Source organism: Aristolochia californica, unplaced genomic scaffold, assembly GCF_029961685.1.
Source record: "Aristolochia californica isolate CCGP_79_NKW_82.1479 unplaced genomic scaffold, dmAriCali1.0.hap1 SCAF_4, whole genome shotgun sequence".
NCBI lineage: Eukaryota > Viridiplantae > Streptophyta > Magnoliopsida > Piperales > Aristolochiaceae > Aristolochia > Aristolochia californica.
Window position 1 is genome coordinate 35,220,288 of NW_027182103.1, and position 17,383 is coordinate 35,237,670.

Consider the following 17,383-nt stretch of genomic DNA (forward strand, 5'->3'; position numbering starts at 1 on the left):
GTTATTTTAAAGTTTAAAAATACAATTTACAAATAAATACATATGGCCCCTCCCATTGATTCTCTGTATAGGAAAGAAGGCAAAGAGGAGAAATCGGGTTTGTTTTTTATGGAGTCGAAGTAGGAAATGCAGTCCTGGACGATGAGATCTATGTCAGGGACGAAAGCGTTGAGGCCTTGGGAGAGGCCATGTCCTTGGAGATCGAGCGCGAAGGAAACAAAACCCATTTGAGCGAGGAAGATGGGAGTAGCTTGGAAGGTCCAGCTGACATCGTTGCCATAGCCGTGGACCATACAGATGATTGCACGAGGAGGAGAGTGAAGCGGCAGGCAGGTTCTGGTGAAGAGGGAAAGGCCTCTGGAAGAGGTGTAGAAGGATTTGGAGGAGCGGACGCGTTGGGAAGCGTAGTAGTCCGCTTCCGGGGTGTTTCCCCAGTACTGGGAGAGGGGTTGCAGGCCTTCGTTCTCCTTCTCCATCTCCATCTCTTAGACGCTGATAGGCTGTAACTTTTTCTGTACAATGCTGGACTCCCGAGTGATGGAATGGATGAGACTCAGACATAGGACCAGAGCGAAGAGGAAGGATAAACGACAAATGATTAGTCGCTACCGACCGAAAAAGAATGGTGACCGGCACGAGAGGAAACCGACCAAGTTACGACACTAGCGGTGAGTCACAAGCGTTGGGGTCACATTGACGCAGTGGTGCACGCCACTGAAATTCCACCTCTTGCACGATCTGTCGTACAAGTGAAAACCGAAAACTGTGAACAGGGAGGGTTAAACTACTAAGATTAGTAATCGGAATATTGTATTTTTAAACTCTAAAATAACTTTTTGTATATTTTTTTAATTTATAAATATTTTAAATCGATAATATGTGGGTAAGACTTAAGAGTAAGATTTTTTTTATAAATATTTTAAATCTAATTATTTTACTTATTTTATTTTATTTTTTAAAATATAAAGTAATAAAAAGTGTAACGATAATTTTTTAAATTAACAAATATTTTAATTGATATTAAATGGTGTTAAATAAGTAAGAGTTATTTTTTAATTGTTTATTAAAATTTTTAATAATTTTTTATTTTAGATATAAGGTAATAAAAATGTATTTGATTTTTAATTTTTTTAAATTTATTAAAATTTTTATCATGTAATGACGTAGTAGATGACATGTCAATAATAATGACGTGGCAGCCTCTGTGTTCATCTATAGTATCGCTCTGATGACGGGGCGACGCGTAAGCAGTCAAAGCTTACGTGTCGCCTTTGACTGTCCACATATACGGTGGACCAGTCAAAGTTCGGTAGTTTTGAAAATAAGTTGAGATCTTCGTTGAATTTTGGTAAAATTCCCATAAACATAAAACTTAAGCGATCTAATTGCTCCCAGAGATCAAATGATATTTTTTCAACTTGGGTACTTGATTCCATGGGCCAAAGAGGTTCATCCACTCAAAATGCCAAATCAAAGTACCGCATGTTAGGAATTGTACGCCCTAATTCCAAACTAATGAGAGCAATAATAAGAAATGTGGAAGAAGGACAAAAAAAAGCACGGAAATACACAACAAGGTTTATACAGGTTCGCCTCAAGGTGAGACTACGTCCTGTCTTCCGCCATTGCAATAATCCACTATAAAGATGAATTAACTTACAAAGAGAAATCACCCTAATAGCGGCGAACCCCCAATTTAAAGAGAAAACTAGGGAAACCACATTACAAGAATGAAATTCCTAAACTACCCTTAATGAAACAACAGTCAATATATCGTGGATCGGATGGGGGCTCCGCTCCCCTTCCAACCCCCATGTCGACCTTATCGCGAAGGTCGATCCGCAACCAAATGAAAGGCATTAACTAGGCTCCACCACTTGACACCGCACTCCAATGCAAGGATGATTTTCTCCTTCCAATCATCATAATTATTACCATTCAGAGGAATAATATAGGAGGAATAAAAATTTGGAACAAATAAAGTTTGAAGAACTGCAAAATAAACAACAATTTTTACTAAAACATGCAATGGAACCAAAAATTGAATATTTTCCCATGTAAATAAATTCCAACAAATTAATCGACATGTGAGTAGGCTTATATTATAATACAAACGATTTATATCACTTTATGATGGCATCGTAAATTTATCTCTATAGGAATTTTCTAGGCCTGCGGGCAACTAAAAATTTGTTTTAAATGTTACTATTCAATTCTAATTAATCACTTAAATATAAAAATTACCACGTGAGGTTAAATTATTAGCTTTCCATGGTTAATCAAAAAACATTATGTCATTAACTTTATGTGACTAAACTTAATGTCACTAGACATTTTTCATAATTAAGAATGTTGTGGTTATTACTTAATTATTCAAATGTAAACCAAAATAGGACAGCAAAATAATCGACTAAAATTTATGCCAATTATTAATTTCTTATATTTACGTCAATCAAAATATGAATAGAAGATTAAGTATGCATAAAACGTAAATAAAATTTTCACATATAAAAATTAATGCATATTAAACATTCATATATGCATATCCAATTATTTAATCAATATGCACTAAAATGAAAAAGAATGAAAACTAAAATATTCTATTTTTCTTGTTATTTATATATGAATTAAGTGTATCCAATGATAAAACGGGGGTTGGATGGGTCGTGAGCACGTTTGGTGCTCTTGCGCGTACAGTGGTGCGAGACAGCCATAGAGCATGATGTCGTGCTCCTGGCTTTGGTTGCGCTCCAACGAGAGCATAGAACGCTGGCACACACAACACCGGTCTCAGCTCTGTTCAGTCGCGCCACTCTCGGCTGCTCACAACCAGGTGTCTCGTACAAGCGTCTCATCCGTTCGGGACTCTACTGACCATCCCTGCGCCGTCGTCTCCTTCCTCAGGTGCCATCGTCGCCGATGTGCATCCGACGAGCGCAACACGTCGGTGTATACAAGGTTCCATTACGATGTCTCTCTCTCTCTCGGTGCTCTATGACTGCTCCTCTTGACTGCGGTTCAATGTGTAAGATGGTTCGTAAACTGTCACCTAGACGGTTCACGATCCGTCACTTAAGTGACCCATCTGTCATACGATTTTCCACTGATCGTGGTCACTGGTTACGACCTTTCGGTTTCCTGTCATTTGGTGGTCTCCTTTGATAGAGAGGAGCCTATAAAAGGGGGTATGGTCAAGCAGAGGTATGCATGAACGTTGCCATTGACGAGCCTCTGTGATAGATGAGACATTCTGTTTACCGGAGAAGATAGCGGAAAAGCTCTGTTTGCTGGAAGTTGACACTATGTCAAGAGGTATGATTTTGGTTTATAAATTTCATATATGGTTTCGAAATTCTATTTAAAGCATTCTTACATGTGGTATCAGAGCTCCCCTCTCTAATATGGAGTCATTTCCTTGTAGAGGAGCTCTCTGCGTATGCTGCGAGCGCCGGTGATGTGGAGCCAACCGGCGTCTCGCTTGGCACAGTACGTCTGCCGGCATCACTGTCGGACGATGGCAGCCAAAGTCTAACGGGAGGCGACGTCCAGCAGAGGGCTGCCATGGACGTTGAGCATCATCTCTGCGTGTGAAGACGACCTCCAACGCACATAAATAAAAAAATTAAAACATAGGTAAAACAATTTCATTTAAATAACGAGTTGACTCGACTGAGTCGACTCGTACCGATTACGCATGATCGGTCTAGAAGCAACGTGTCGGATGAGTTGACTCGACTCAGAATTTATCGAGTCGTTTGGGTTGAATCAAACGGGCGAGTCGTGGCACGGATGGGTTGAATAATTTCGGTTCGCCTGTTCAAACTCGCTGAACCGACCCGCCCGCGAACAGGCCGAGTCGACTCGGTAGATAGAATAAAAATCTTGTGCCTACGGGGATTCGAACCCACGCGCAAGACACTGGGAAAACTCTTTTAACCATTAGGCTATCTGGCTGTATGTGTTATCGTTGGATACACAAAAAATATTGATTAAAATTGTAGTAATTTATTTTTATGCAATTTTAATAATTGTGCAAAACAATATATTTAGGTATTATGCATACTTCAGGTTTTTTATGCATATTTTAGTTTGACCTAAATATAAGGATTATTAATTGACATTCATTTTAGTCAATTATTTTTTATGTCATATTTAGGTATACATTTGAATAATTGAGTAATTGCCACAACATTCTTAACTATGCAAATGTTGAGTGACATTAAGTTTAGTCACATAAAGATAATGACATAAAACAATTGTGATTAATCATGGAGATATAATAATTTAAACCCACATGGTAAATGTTATAGTTATGTGATTAATCAGGATGGGAAAGAAATATTTAAAAAAAAATTCTAGTTGCCCTCAGGCTTAGAATATTTCTTTACAAACAAATTTCTAGATCCCATCATAAAGAGACATAAATCGCATATGTGTTATAATCTAAGCCCACAGGAAAGATTATAATGACACGCTGATTTAGTTGTTTGGATTATTTATATTGGTAAATATTCAAATTTTGGCTTTATTCCATGTTTAGTAAGCTTGTTAGCTACTTTTTGCAGCTCTTCAAATTTTATCTATCCCAACATTGATTCTTCTATTGTTCCCCTCAATATAGAAAATTATATTGAGTGGAAGGAGAAAATTCTGTTGTGATTCAGGTGCATGGATCTTGACTAAGCACTTAGAGTGGATAAACCTCCAAAACCCATGGAATCTAGTACCCAAATTATGAAAACATTATTTGAACTTTGGGAGCGATCCAATCGATTAAGTTTGATGTTTATTAAGTCTTATATTGGGAAAAGTATTTGTGAATCTATTCCTAGATGTACCAAAGCCAAGGAATATCTTCAAGCTATTCAAGAACGGTTTGAGAATTCCGATAAGGCATTAGCAAGCATCCTGATAACCCAAATGTGTTCCTTAGTGTGTTTTAAATTTGATATGACTCATCATCTTTGTGGAGTGAAGCTCTCAAAACTGCAGTCTATGTAATCAATAGGGTTCCAACCAAGGCAGTTCATAAAACGCCATTCGAGTTATGGAAAGGTTGGAACCCTAGTTTAAGGCACGTACATATTTGGGATTGTCCAGTTGAAGTTTGACTTTACAATCCACATGAGACAAAGTTAGACTATAGAACAGTCAGTGGACATTTCATTGGCTATGCGAAAAAGTCTAAGGGATACATATTTTATTGTCCATCTCATTGGACAAGAATTTTTGAATCTAAGAATGCAAGGTTCTTTGAGAATGATGAGATTAGTGGGAGTAGCCAACCTCAAAATTTAGTTTTTGAGGAGAATACAAGTACTCCACTTGCTTCTACAACTTCAGATAGATTGGTTGTTGTTCATAAAAAACATCAGGATTCGATTATTGAAGTACAACCAATAGTTGAAGAACCATCTCATCATGAGGATACTCTTATAGATCAGGTTACTCAACATTCTCAACCTGAAAATATTGAAGTACCATTAAGTAGATCTTCATGAGTTAGGAAACCTGCAATCTCTTCAGATTATGAAGTGTACTTTCAAGAATCTGACATGGACATTTGTGTTGAAGATGATCCTACTACATTTTCACTGGCCATGAGCATACAAATATCCACATTATGGAATGATGCCATGAAGGAAGAGTTGGATTCAATGGCTAAAAACCAAGTCTGGGATCTTATTGAATTGCCTAAACGGGGGAAGGCCATTGGCTGTAAATGGGTTTTCAAAACAAAAAAAAAAACTCTTTAGGCAATATTGATAGATACAAGGCAAGACTTGTAGCCAAAGGATTTACTCAACAAGAAGGAATTGACTATTACGAAACTTTTTCTCCTGTTTCAAAGAAGGATTCATTTCGGATAATTATGGCTTTAGTAGCTCATTTTGATGTGGAGTTTCATCAAATGGATGTAAAAACGGCTTTCCTCAATGGAAACTTAGAAAAAGAGGTTTACATGAAATAACCTGAAGGTTTCATTTTAGAGGGGAATGATCACTTGCTTTGTAGACTTAAGAAATCTATATATGGACTAAAACAAGCCTCCCGTCAGTGGTATTTAAAATTTCATGATGTTATTTCTTCATTTGGGTTGACAGAGAATATCATGGATCAATGTATATACCATAAGGTTAGTGAGAGGAAAATAATTTTCTTAGTCCTATATGTAGATGATATTTTACTTGCTTCAAGTGATTTAGGATTACTTCATGAGGTCAAACGATTTCTCTCGTTGAAATTTTATTTGAAGGATATGGGCGAAGTTGTTTATGTCATAGGCATAAAGATTGATAGAGACAAATCCCAAGGGACATTAGGAAAGTCTCAAGAAGCCTATATCAACAAAAATTTAGAGAGATATTGTATGAATAATTTCTCATCTGGTGTTGCACCTATTGTGAAAGGCGATAAATTACATTTGGAACAAGGTCCACGAAATAATTTAGAGAGGGAAAAAATGAAACATATTCCCTATGCTTCATCAGTTGGGAGTTTAATGTATGCTCAGGTTTGCACAAAACCTGACATAGCATATACAATGGGAATGTTGGGCATATATCAAAGTAATCCCGATTTAGACCATTGGAAAGCAGCAAAGAAAGTCATGTGATACCTTCAGGGACTAAAATACAACAAGCTTATGTACAGATGATCTAATCATCTGGAAGTGATTGGATATTCAGACTCTGATTTTTCTGGCTGCCTTGATTCGACAAAGTCGACATCGAGATACGTCTTCTTATTACCTAGAGGGGCCATTTCTTGGAGAAGTGCAAAACAATCTTTGATTTCTACTTCTACCACTGAAGCAGAGTTTGTAGCATGTTTTGAAGCGTTATCACGGGCTATATGGTTGAGGAGTTTTATTTCAGGGCTTAAAATTGTTGACACCATTTCTAAGCCATTAAGTATTTATTGTGACAATTCCGCAGCAGTGTTTTTGGCCAAGTACAATAAGAGCGGAAGTCATAGTAAACATATTGACATAAAGTTTTTAGCTATTCAAGATCATATCAAAGCAAACAAGATAGTTGTGGAACACATCAGTACCGGATTAATGATCGCTGATCCGTTCACAAAAGGTCTACCACCTGCTGTTTATAAGGGACATGTTGAAGATATGGGACTCTGTTCTATTAAGTAATTTATGTAATTGAGATTCCCTTTCTGTTTGTATCGCAATTTTGTCAATGAAAAACTCCATTAAGTTCATTTGTGTCTTCTCTTATTTGGTTGTATACATAAAGTTTAGAGAATGACAATATAAGATGATCCCTAATGAGCATTATGCAAGTTCTTTCATAAAGAAATGTGTCACATAAGGTTCTCATTCAAAGGAGACAGTTGCATTGTAATACGTGGAAGGTAATACTTGCTCTAAAGGACTTACCGCCACAATTCATGTAATTTAATATTCTTTGTTTGAGTATAAGGATATTATATCTATGGAAAATATTCATGAAAATGTATCAATGATACATATTAACTAGACGTATGGGTCAAGTGGGAGACTGTAAGATGGTTCACGATCCGTCACTTAAGTGACCCATCTGTCGAACGGTTTTCCACTGATGGTGGTCGCCGGTTATGACCATTTGGATTCCCAACGTTTGGTGGTCTCCTTTGAAGGAGAGGAGCCTATAAAAGGGGGTCTGGTCTAGCAGAGGTATGCTTGAACGTTTCCATCAATGAGCCTCTATGATAGACGAGACATTCTGTTCGCAGGAGAAGCTCTGTTCGTCGGAAGTTGACACCATGTTAGGAGGTACGACTTTGGTTTATGAATTTCTTATAAGGTTTCGAAATTCTATTTAAAGTATTCCTACACGATGCACTGTTTGGTGCTTATTGCCACCCATTGAAGCAACGTCTCTCGATCGAGAATCAGTTTTGTGCATCATCGGTCTCAAGGCGACTGGAAGTGAGAATGGGACCAACAGGGAGTTGGTAAGAAAATGCTCACAAGACGTCAATGATTTATCGTCAGCGCACACATCGAGTCCAAAAAAACTCTTTAAATGAAAGAAGCTAACTTTCTTGATCAGATTCTGCCATTTCCCTAAAATAGCTTCACACTTGAGCTGTGATTTCTTGGGTAGACGTGAAAGAATTTCAAGTGAGATGTCTTCAAGCAAGCTGACCTCCATTAAAACAATATTAGAGTAGTAGGTCAATCCCCAAGATGCAAGAACAGAGCAAGTTCCCACAACAAGAATTGAAGACGTAGACTGAAGGAAGATGATATGATCCAGCAATGCCATAAGACAGAAGAGAGCAAGTCCGACCTCACTTATATATAAACCGAAGAGGCTACATGTTCTAGTCTTATTTGGAATCCAGGTTTCGCTAGAGTTTCCTTTTACGTAATACTTGCTAAACATGCTGCTCTACTTTCCTTCCATGAGGCTACATGTTCTAGTCTTATTTGTGCTCCATTGCTTAGTTACTATTCTAGTTAATTTTTGTTATCAGTCTATCTGTTTTGTCCCCTTCTTGGTGTAAAACAATTGTCACTTTTGTTAGTCCTCTAGAAATTCTAGAATTTTGGTGTAGGTAATGAAACTTCTTGTATTTTTTTAATTTTATATATATTTTTTACCACTTCAGAGCATTTCCTATACTTCCACTACTTGCATAGAACAAGAGTGCACCCAACAGTCAAAGTGAGTTAAGTGTTTTTATTGACCGAAGTAGTATATATTTTTGAGCTACCATTAAAATAGTTAATACTCTTTCATTTTTTCATGCACTAAAATTGGGCTTGTCTGCCTTGGAAATTGAAAGGAGTCTTTTTTCAATTATAGACCATTTTGAAAGGAATATGGAGTTTTATCGTTTGGCTAGAGTGATGCTTTCTTGTCTCATATTTGCTATGTAAGATTTGGGCCTCTTTAAAAGGAAAGGGTCACTTAATGGAGAGAAGTAGAAGGAGAAGTTCAAAAGAAGAGGTGTTGAGGAGTGCATTGAAAAATCCCACTAGGGGTGGTAAATTTTTTTAGTTAGAAATAAAGAACATCTAAGTAAGGAGGAGGATAGGAGATGAAAATTTCTTTTCATGTGAAAGTTAGCAACTCCAATTTGAGGGGAGTGTTGAAGAAGAAAATATAGAAGAGTCTAATATGATTTTCATGGTAAAGAAGTCTCAAGGTGGAAGAATTAGTATGACAAAGTCTTATTCGAGTATCATGGGAAAGAATCTTACATAAGAAATCTTTCGATTCTATCAATTTTCTCTAATAGTGATTTACTTTGTTTCGTATTAGGAGTTCTATTCAAGTTGTAAGTGGAACATGGGTAGTTTAATTTTATTTCGATTCTATGAGTTTTCTCTATTATAAATAGAGAACCAATGTACTCATTATACAATCAATTAATTATTTTCTCTCTTAATATTTTAAGAATCAATTCCTATGCCCAATATATTTAATGACTAAAAAAAACAAATAGCAAATTAAACATAGTATAAAAATAAGATATCCAATTATAACTTCATAACATGAACTAAAAGCATGGTTCTCCTCATTTGTGCTAATGTAACTTATGACATCACCAGAGGATTTCATAAAGAATAACAAATTGAATAACCAGAAACGTGTCAATACTTTATCCACTTGATTCTAATAATTTAATCTTATAAATAAGAAATAGAACAAATATATGAAAGAAACATATATGACCAACAAGGGGAAAATGTGATGACTTTGCTAATGAAAGAATCATATATGTCAGTGCTATTTCATAGAAGAAGATGACCGACAAAGAGCTGATATAGAGAGTGACAATGGGTAGAACCAAGAGAGATTGCCAAGTAGTTTATGAATAGGCTTGCTGAAAATCAATAAACATCGGGATTGGGCGATTCTTGTAGATGTAGGCAATTTACTACTATCTCACTTTGAAGCAAAGTAGTCGCTACAAAAAAATGAAACCCAAATGTAGTGCCCTTGATCACAACCCGTACATTGAGTGGAGAAAAGAGTTCACTTACTAAGGCAAAATGAGAATCTTTTGAAAAATTTCAATGAACAATTACCATTGTAGTTTGTATAAGAGTTCATTGTTGTGAAATTTTTCAATGAACAATTATCATTGTTTCTCACTATTGAGGGGCGAGGGACATCTAAACTGGCACATATAACACATTTTAAAAATATTTTTGGCGGGAAAAAGGTAAGTCGGTTAGGCATTTGGGCGGTCGACCGGGAATCGCAAGTCACCTCACCGTTGGCAAACCGCGTGTCCTCTTCCGTTGCGTCTTGCGAGGGGGGAGGGGGGAGAGAACCGGAAAGTGGAAAAGTATAGAAAAGCCAGCATTTTGCTTCTTCCTCGCTCTTATCACAGTGTCCTCAATTTTCTTTTCGATTTCGCACAGTTGCCATGGTCAGATCTAAACTCGAGATGAAGTTCATCGGCGACGAAAGGACTCGCTGCAAGGTTTTCAAGAAGCGAGTCGAAGGGGTGAAGAAGAAGTGCCATCAATTGTCTCTGCTTTGCAGGATTGACGTCTTCTTCTTGTGTTCTCCTCCCGAAAGCGAGAAAGAATTCTCTCCTCATTCCTGGTCTCCCAAATAAGGCTGAACTTCTTCGCATCCTCACAAGGTACCGTAATCGAAGCAATGAAGAAATACGTAAGCATCCAACCACTTTAAGCGCCAACTCATCGAAAGAATCTCTGCGGAATTTGTCTTACAAGATTTCTGGCAAACGGGAAGAAGCGAAACAGAGATTGGAATTTCCCAAGGGAATGGGACTGGTGTGCGAAGGAGCATCAGACAGAAAAATTGAGACGCAACCCACAGTTGATCACTCGCATAATCTGTGGCTCGTCAGTGAGATGGAGCCTCAACGAAACAACAACGCTTATCTTCCAATTTCTTACATGAATCCGTTTCAGCAGTCTCAGACGGGGCTTGGTCTTCCTTCCGAAGAATTTTCTCAGTGGCTCCTACCCACATGCGATTAATTTGTCCCTTTCCAAAGGTGGATAAGAGCAGGGGTTATCCCCAAATTTTGCACTCATAGGACAGGTTTTACAGAAATTTTTGTTAAGTAAAGGTTTTATAGAAGAATTCTAAGTTTTGTAAGTATAGCTTATTGGTTCATGCTGTACAGTTGACTAATGTATTGTTAACTCTTTCATATGTGAAATTCAATTGGATGCCACATCTTGTAGATATTTTATTTTGATATTTATTGATTTTTATAGATGTTTTCCCATTTATTAAAAAATATCAATTAGACATTGTAGTTCTTGTTGCAAGAGGATTAGACTTGGGACATCACTCCTTTCTGCCAGTACTAAAGTTTTTTTTAACTACAATATGAACAGATTTTTCAGTGTACAATGCACATGTGGTCTTTGTCTTCAAGATCAAATAATAGGTCTCTATGTTTCTTTTTTGTAATGAAAGTGTACTGGTTGATTACTTGGTTTCCATGAAATAATGTTGATCTTTTATATGTGGGTGCATGACCGTAGGAAACTGCCTTCCATTGCCCTCTTTGCTCTTGTTATCTCTCATGATCTGATTTGATTGCCAGATATGTAAATAAATTTCTTAGTACTTCAATAGTAAGCGACTGGACTAATTACCAATTAAAGGGAATTTATCTACCATTAGAAAGAAAATTTTGATAAAAATAAAGGAATTTTTCTGTCATTTATGTTTTTCTGCAGTGACAAATAGCCATATTCTTATACTCGGTCAAGAATCACTCTAAATCCGACAAAAGAACAAAAGAGTTTGCATACATATATTCAAGAAGATTCTTATTAATCTATTTCCAATACTAATCAGGTCATTAATACATGTCTTATTATTTACCCTTTTCACTGGAAAACAAGAAACAATAACTTCCCTCTTTAATATTGCTTGCATGGGGGAAACAAATTCCTATAGAGGGCACAAGAATTGACATGCAAATTACAACATGCTAGACACTGTAGTAACAACCAGATGCTAAATGGGTCTTGATATGAATATGCACCTGAATCGAGTTGCAAATAATAGTGAAGAGATCCAATGCTGGCTTCTTCAATGAAAGACGAGGTTGTGACAACTCTGGTCACAAGGGTATGCACAGTCTATCATCTTCTCTTCAGCTTGGTCAAAATACGAATCACCGACAGCTTCACTTCTGCTTGGTCAAAGTACCAATCACCGACAACTACAACGATTCTCTACTATCAACAAATTTCAGATGTTTGTTTTTCAATGAGAATCTAAGAGCAAAATAGTGACAGAGTTTTGAACCAAAGCACTCTTCCTTTCTTTTCTTCCCCAGACTTGGTGAATGAAAATTAAAATAGATAAGAGTAAATTGAAACCACACCCATAAACCAAACAGTCTGGCACTGGCTACCACTTAGACATATCAGCTCTAAGTTTGACAGAGGGAGGGAGAGACAATCCCAATACCTTGTTCCTGATGATAGGAGAATTGTTGGCAAACCATGTGTCCTGCCTCTCTGATTGGCAATGGGCGAAACATGAATTTATGAACAACCCAGTTTTACTTCGACATTGAGAACCCTTTAATAGCTGAAAGCATTTTATTCCTAAAATCTATTTAAGAAGATAACACCAAAACTTCAAAGGCATTTCGAGGCCAATTATTGACATAAATGACATTAAAGTACAAAGGTGAATAACAGTGAAACAGAAGTACTCTGGAAGAATCTGATTTGTCCTGGTGTGCACCTTTCATAATTCAACTTGCATGCATGTCATTCACCATGCGAATGAGCTGATGGTGGATACAAACTAGATTGTACCAGAAAAAAAAATGAATAAGAAACAATTCAAAACATAAGCAGACATATTCAGTAAAGGATCATTCAAAATCTACAAAAGTTTACCTGCCAAACATCATATGCAACATTTAGAAGAAAAAGTGGGGTCTTAATATTAGCCACCAAATTTTCTGGGAAGAAACAGTGCAACAAAGTTGGAACCACATACATCAATCTCCAGTTCATATGTTTTTATGTGAGAGTAAAAGAGAGAATAAAAAAGAAGGATGAATTTACAGAAGTTGGATCCTTATGCGATGTACAAAAGGATGGCAGGAAAGAGTCTATGCATATCAATTCTCATTTATTGTGCTCATTTATGATGATCTTGAAGTATTTGCAGTTAGCAAGAAGCAAGCACTGTATCAATAGCCTTGGCATAATTTCAGGCATGCCTAGTAATTGATTGAGATAAAAACCTTTAGAACAGAGTATGATCCAGGACCACTCATGATGACAATAATACAAGAAAAAGAGTAGAAAAAAGCAAGCCATACGCATCAAGGAACATCCCAGCATCAACAAGACACTTGACTTTTATTGATCTTGGAAAGAGTTTTTTGAACTCATCACAATGCATTATGGATCATAAACCTCCAGCAAAACAACCAGAAAGAAGAGCATAGAATGCACCAACCAGATAAAATCACCAAAAACCCCAAGATTTTGAGTTAAAGTCCTTACACAAAAGAAGTGATAAAATCATTAGATGAAAGACCAAACCTCCTTAACATTGCGCATCCCCTTTGACATCAAAGCTTCCATGGTAGCCAACCAAATTCGCTGCCCATGAAAGACAAGCCCAACAACCTAAATAGAAAAGAGGAAATAAATATATGTAGGAATTGGTCTAGAGCAAAGATGATTATGGTTGTTTTCACTGGAAACATGAAAATAAATAGAAACAAATATCCCAAAGTACCTAGTTTACACCTTCACCGCTAAAGGATGCCCCAACACAGATAATGGATAAGGGATAGCGAGGCCGCAGAGAGATGGAGACTGCAGAGAGATGGTGGAGAAGAGAGAGGGAGTAGAGAGATCTAGGGCCGCAGGGAGATGAGAGAGAGGGCGAAAAAAATCGAAAATGAAGAGACCCAGAGAGTGGGTGCGGGAGAGAGGGCAAAAAAAATCGAAAATGAAGAGACCCAGAGAGTGGGTGTGGGAGAGAGAGGGGAAAAAATTATGAGGGTTCGAATCCCCGGCGTTTGATCATGATTGGCAAAAACGGGCGAAAACTAGATTCCATAACTTAAACCACAGAGACGATTTTTGGATTCATCTTAGTCATCTAGATGACTTGAACTCTGGTATTCCACTGATGTCAGGAGATGAACTGAATAATGCGACATCAAATTGACCCCCCCCCCCCCCCCCCCCCCCCCCCCCCCCCCTCCTCTCCCCTCATAAGTAGATTTCGATAATTATATTTTATCATTAGAGGAGCTCATTTGGTCATCTTGAAAAAACTATTAGAATTGAAGTCAATCACTTTGTGTGTTGTTTTCCTAGAGTGAGCATAAAGGTGATTTGAAATTTGTCAGCATTAGCATCATTTATGCTCAAAATTCAATCTTCTTCATGTCTGAAAGCTATTTTCTGAGCCGATGGGTTAGTTCAATCGAGAAAGAGAATAGCTAAACTGATTTTTATTACATTAACTTAAATTGCAGAATGTTTTAGCTTGCCTATGTTACTCAGAATTTTTTCTTTCTACCACATTTATCAAAGTGCCCAATTTTATTGATCGCACATCTCCATCCTACCAATCCCTTCCTCGGATTCCGTCTCCATCCGTGTTCTATTGGTCTATTCCACATTCCATCCCTAAAATAAAATAAAAAATTAAAATCTTAAGTAAAAATCGTGATATAAAGTTTTAAAAAGGAGCGGTATGTCGTTCGATTAAAGAATAAAACATTTACCATTCGTGTCGAAACTGAACCGAATTGCATTAATAAAGGAAAATAAAACAAAATCGTACTTTTTTCCCCTCTTCTCTTCTTCCCGAATATTTTGAATCGTTAAAAAAGAAAACAAACTATATATGCAAATATGTTTTGCCGCCCCTAACCGCAACATTACAAGGGAGAAATTAGCTGGTGGCTGAGGAAGAACGGGCAAAAAGGGGTGCAACACGAGGACTTCCCAGGAGGTCACCCATCCTAGTACTACTCTTGTCCAACCGTGCTTAACTTCGGAGTTTTGATGGGCTTTCTTTTAATACAATCCATACAAGTACCAAAATCACTAAAGTCAAGAGCTTCAATGACTCCTTCATTTACTAATCTCTTAATTCTATCAATGGAAATATGACCTAATCTCCTATGCCACAACATTGAGGGTTTCTCATTTATAACACCATGTTTAATGCCAACATTTGTACCATTCACAATTACAAGACTACAATTAAGGGTACAATTTAAAAGAAGTTTAAATAACCATCATCCAAAATGCTTTTTCCAACAAGAATATTATCTTTATAAAAATAAAGGAAATTGGTAAGGGAATTGAAACTGAAACCACAAGGTAAAAGTCTAGAAACTTAAATAAGGTTTCTTGAAAATGATGGAACATGAAAGGTCTTTTCAAGGTCTAAAACAAAACCAGAATTAAGGACAAGTCTCTAGGTCTCAACTGCCTCCACATATGAACCCATCTTGTTTCTTGAATAGTTGGAACATTAACTTTTCGTCGGTTTTCCTTGGTTTAAGAAGCCATGCATGGTGTTGGCAACATGGATTGTAGTACCAGAATCAATCCACCAAGTGTTATAAGAAATATTAACCATATTAGATTCAAAACACTCCAAAGAAATAAGATTACCTTTCTTTCCAAGCCAATGCTTGAATTTGGGACAAGTCTTCCTTGTATGTCATTTCTTCTTGCAAAAGAAACATTTGATATCTCCCTTATTAACTTAATTAAGAGGGGATTTTCTCTTCCCTTTCTTCAATGGTTTCTTGCCACGAGTTGTCAAATGTGCACTTTCAATCCTCTCTTGATTCAGCCTCCCTTCCTCTTGTACACACATGGTCAGAAGTTCATTAATTGATCATTTCTCCCAATGTGTGTTGTAAGAGATCTTGAATGGTTCGTATTCAGACGAGAGAAAGTAAAGGATGAAGTAAACCAAAAATGACTCGGTCATCTCAATCTCCAACAATTTCAGTCTAGTGGTAAGGTTCCACATATGCATGATGTGCTCACGCACACCTTTGGTGCCTATAAATTTCATAGAACACATTTTTGTCATCTGGGTGCTTGCTAATTGTTGATTTTAAGGACTCCATGAATTTGGCTCATGGAGGAAAAAAGAAAGAAACCCATTGGGAGAAAATAGGAGGAAGAAGGGTTATGGAATTGATTATAACCCTCCCCCTGAAGCTCTATTTATAGGTTAATAAAACTACTATATTACATTAATACCTCTGAACTTAGGGTTTATGGTTTAGGGTTTTAACCCTAAAAATTTAACTTAATTACATCAATGCCATCTCTATGGGATGACCCTTTATTTACCATCCTACCATTAATGTATGTGGGCCTATGGGCCTTCTCCTTGATCTGTGGGCTTGAGCCCGTCTTCTATATCTCTTAGATGCATGGGTCTTCATTGATTTTATGGGCTTGGGTCCATCTTCTAATACACTTGGATATGTGAGTCTTCCTTGGTCGTGTGGGCTTAGGCCATTTCTTCCCACAACCTAAAAGATTAGTCAGTTAAGTGCGGAAAGCCACCGCTCACAAGAGTGGACGAAACCACTCTGACACCCACCCCGCTCATTCTCTACCGCCTCTCATGGGATTCGAACGTGGGACTGTGGAGTGCCATAGAACTCTCGATGTCAAGAAGTTGGCCAATACAACCTAAACGACTAGTCATTTAAGTGTGGAAAGCCAACCTAATCAAGAGAGGTGACTGGAACCACCTCTGACACCCAACGCACCCCTTATCGCTCCCCGCGGGATTCGAAGGCGGGACGTGCCAGACCAGGCTCTGATACCATGTCAAGAGGCTGGCCAATACAACTTAAAAGACTAGTTGGTTAAGTGTAAAAAACCATCGCTCACAAGAGTAGACGGAACCACCTGACATAATATGCTTTCATCCTCCAACACTCCCCCTCACGTTGGTGCTCTCGTTCATGAGGCCCAATTGGTATGATATCAGTGAGAGTAAATCAGTCATAGCCGCTAAGACATTGCTTTTAAGTGTCCACCTCCACCATCGTGTCCCTCCATAGGACAACGACTCTCAAGTGGTAGACTAATATATGATATTAATAGGGGGAATTAACATAAATATAATAATAAATTCCTCCGTCATGGACTTCCAACCATAAAAATTTGATATTTTTTATAGGGATGAAGTTCCTCCGTCATGGACTTCCAACCACAAATTTTAATATTTTTTACGGGGATGAAGTTCCTCCGTCATGGCCTCCCAACCAAAAATAATTTTGATATTTTTTTCGGGGATGAAGTTCCTCCGTCATGGACTCCCAAATACAAAAATTTGATATTTTTTACGAGGATGAAGTTCCTCCGTCATGGACTCCCGACCACAAATAAATTTGATAT

The 17,383-nt window shown here is 37.5% G+C and overlaps 1 pseudogene; it reads right to left on the reverse strand.

Moving 5' to 3' along the window:
- Positions 1 to 12,041: 12,041 nt before the first annotated feature.
- LOC137963285 (pectin acetylesterase 10-like) lies at positions 12,042 to 14,593 on the reverse strand (annotated as a pseudogene).
- Between the last annotated feature and the right edge of the window lie 2,790 nt (positions 14,594 to 17,383).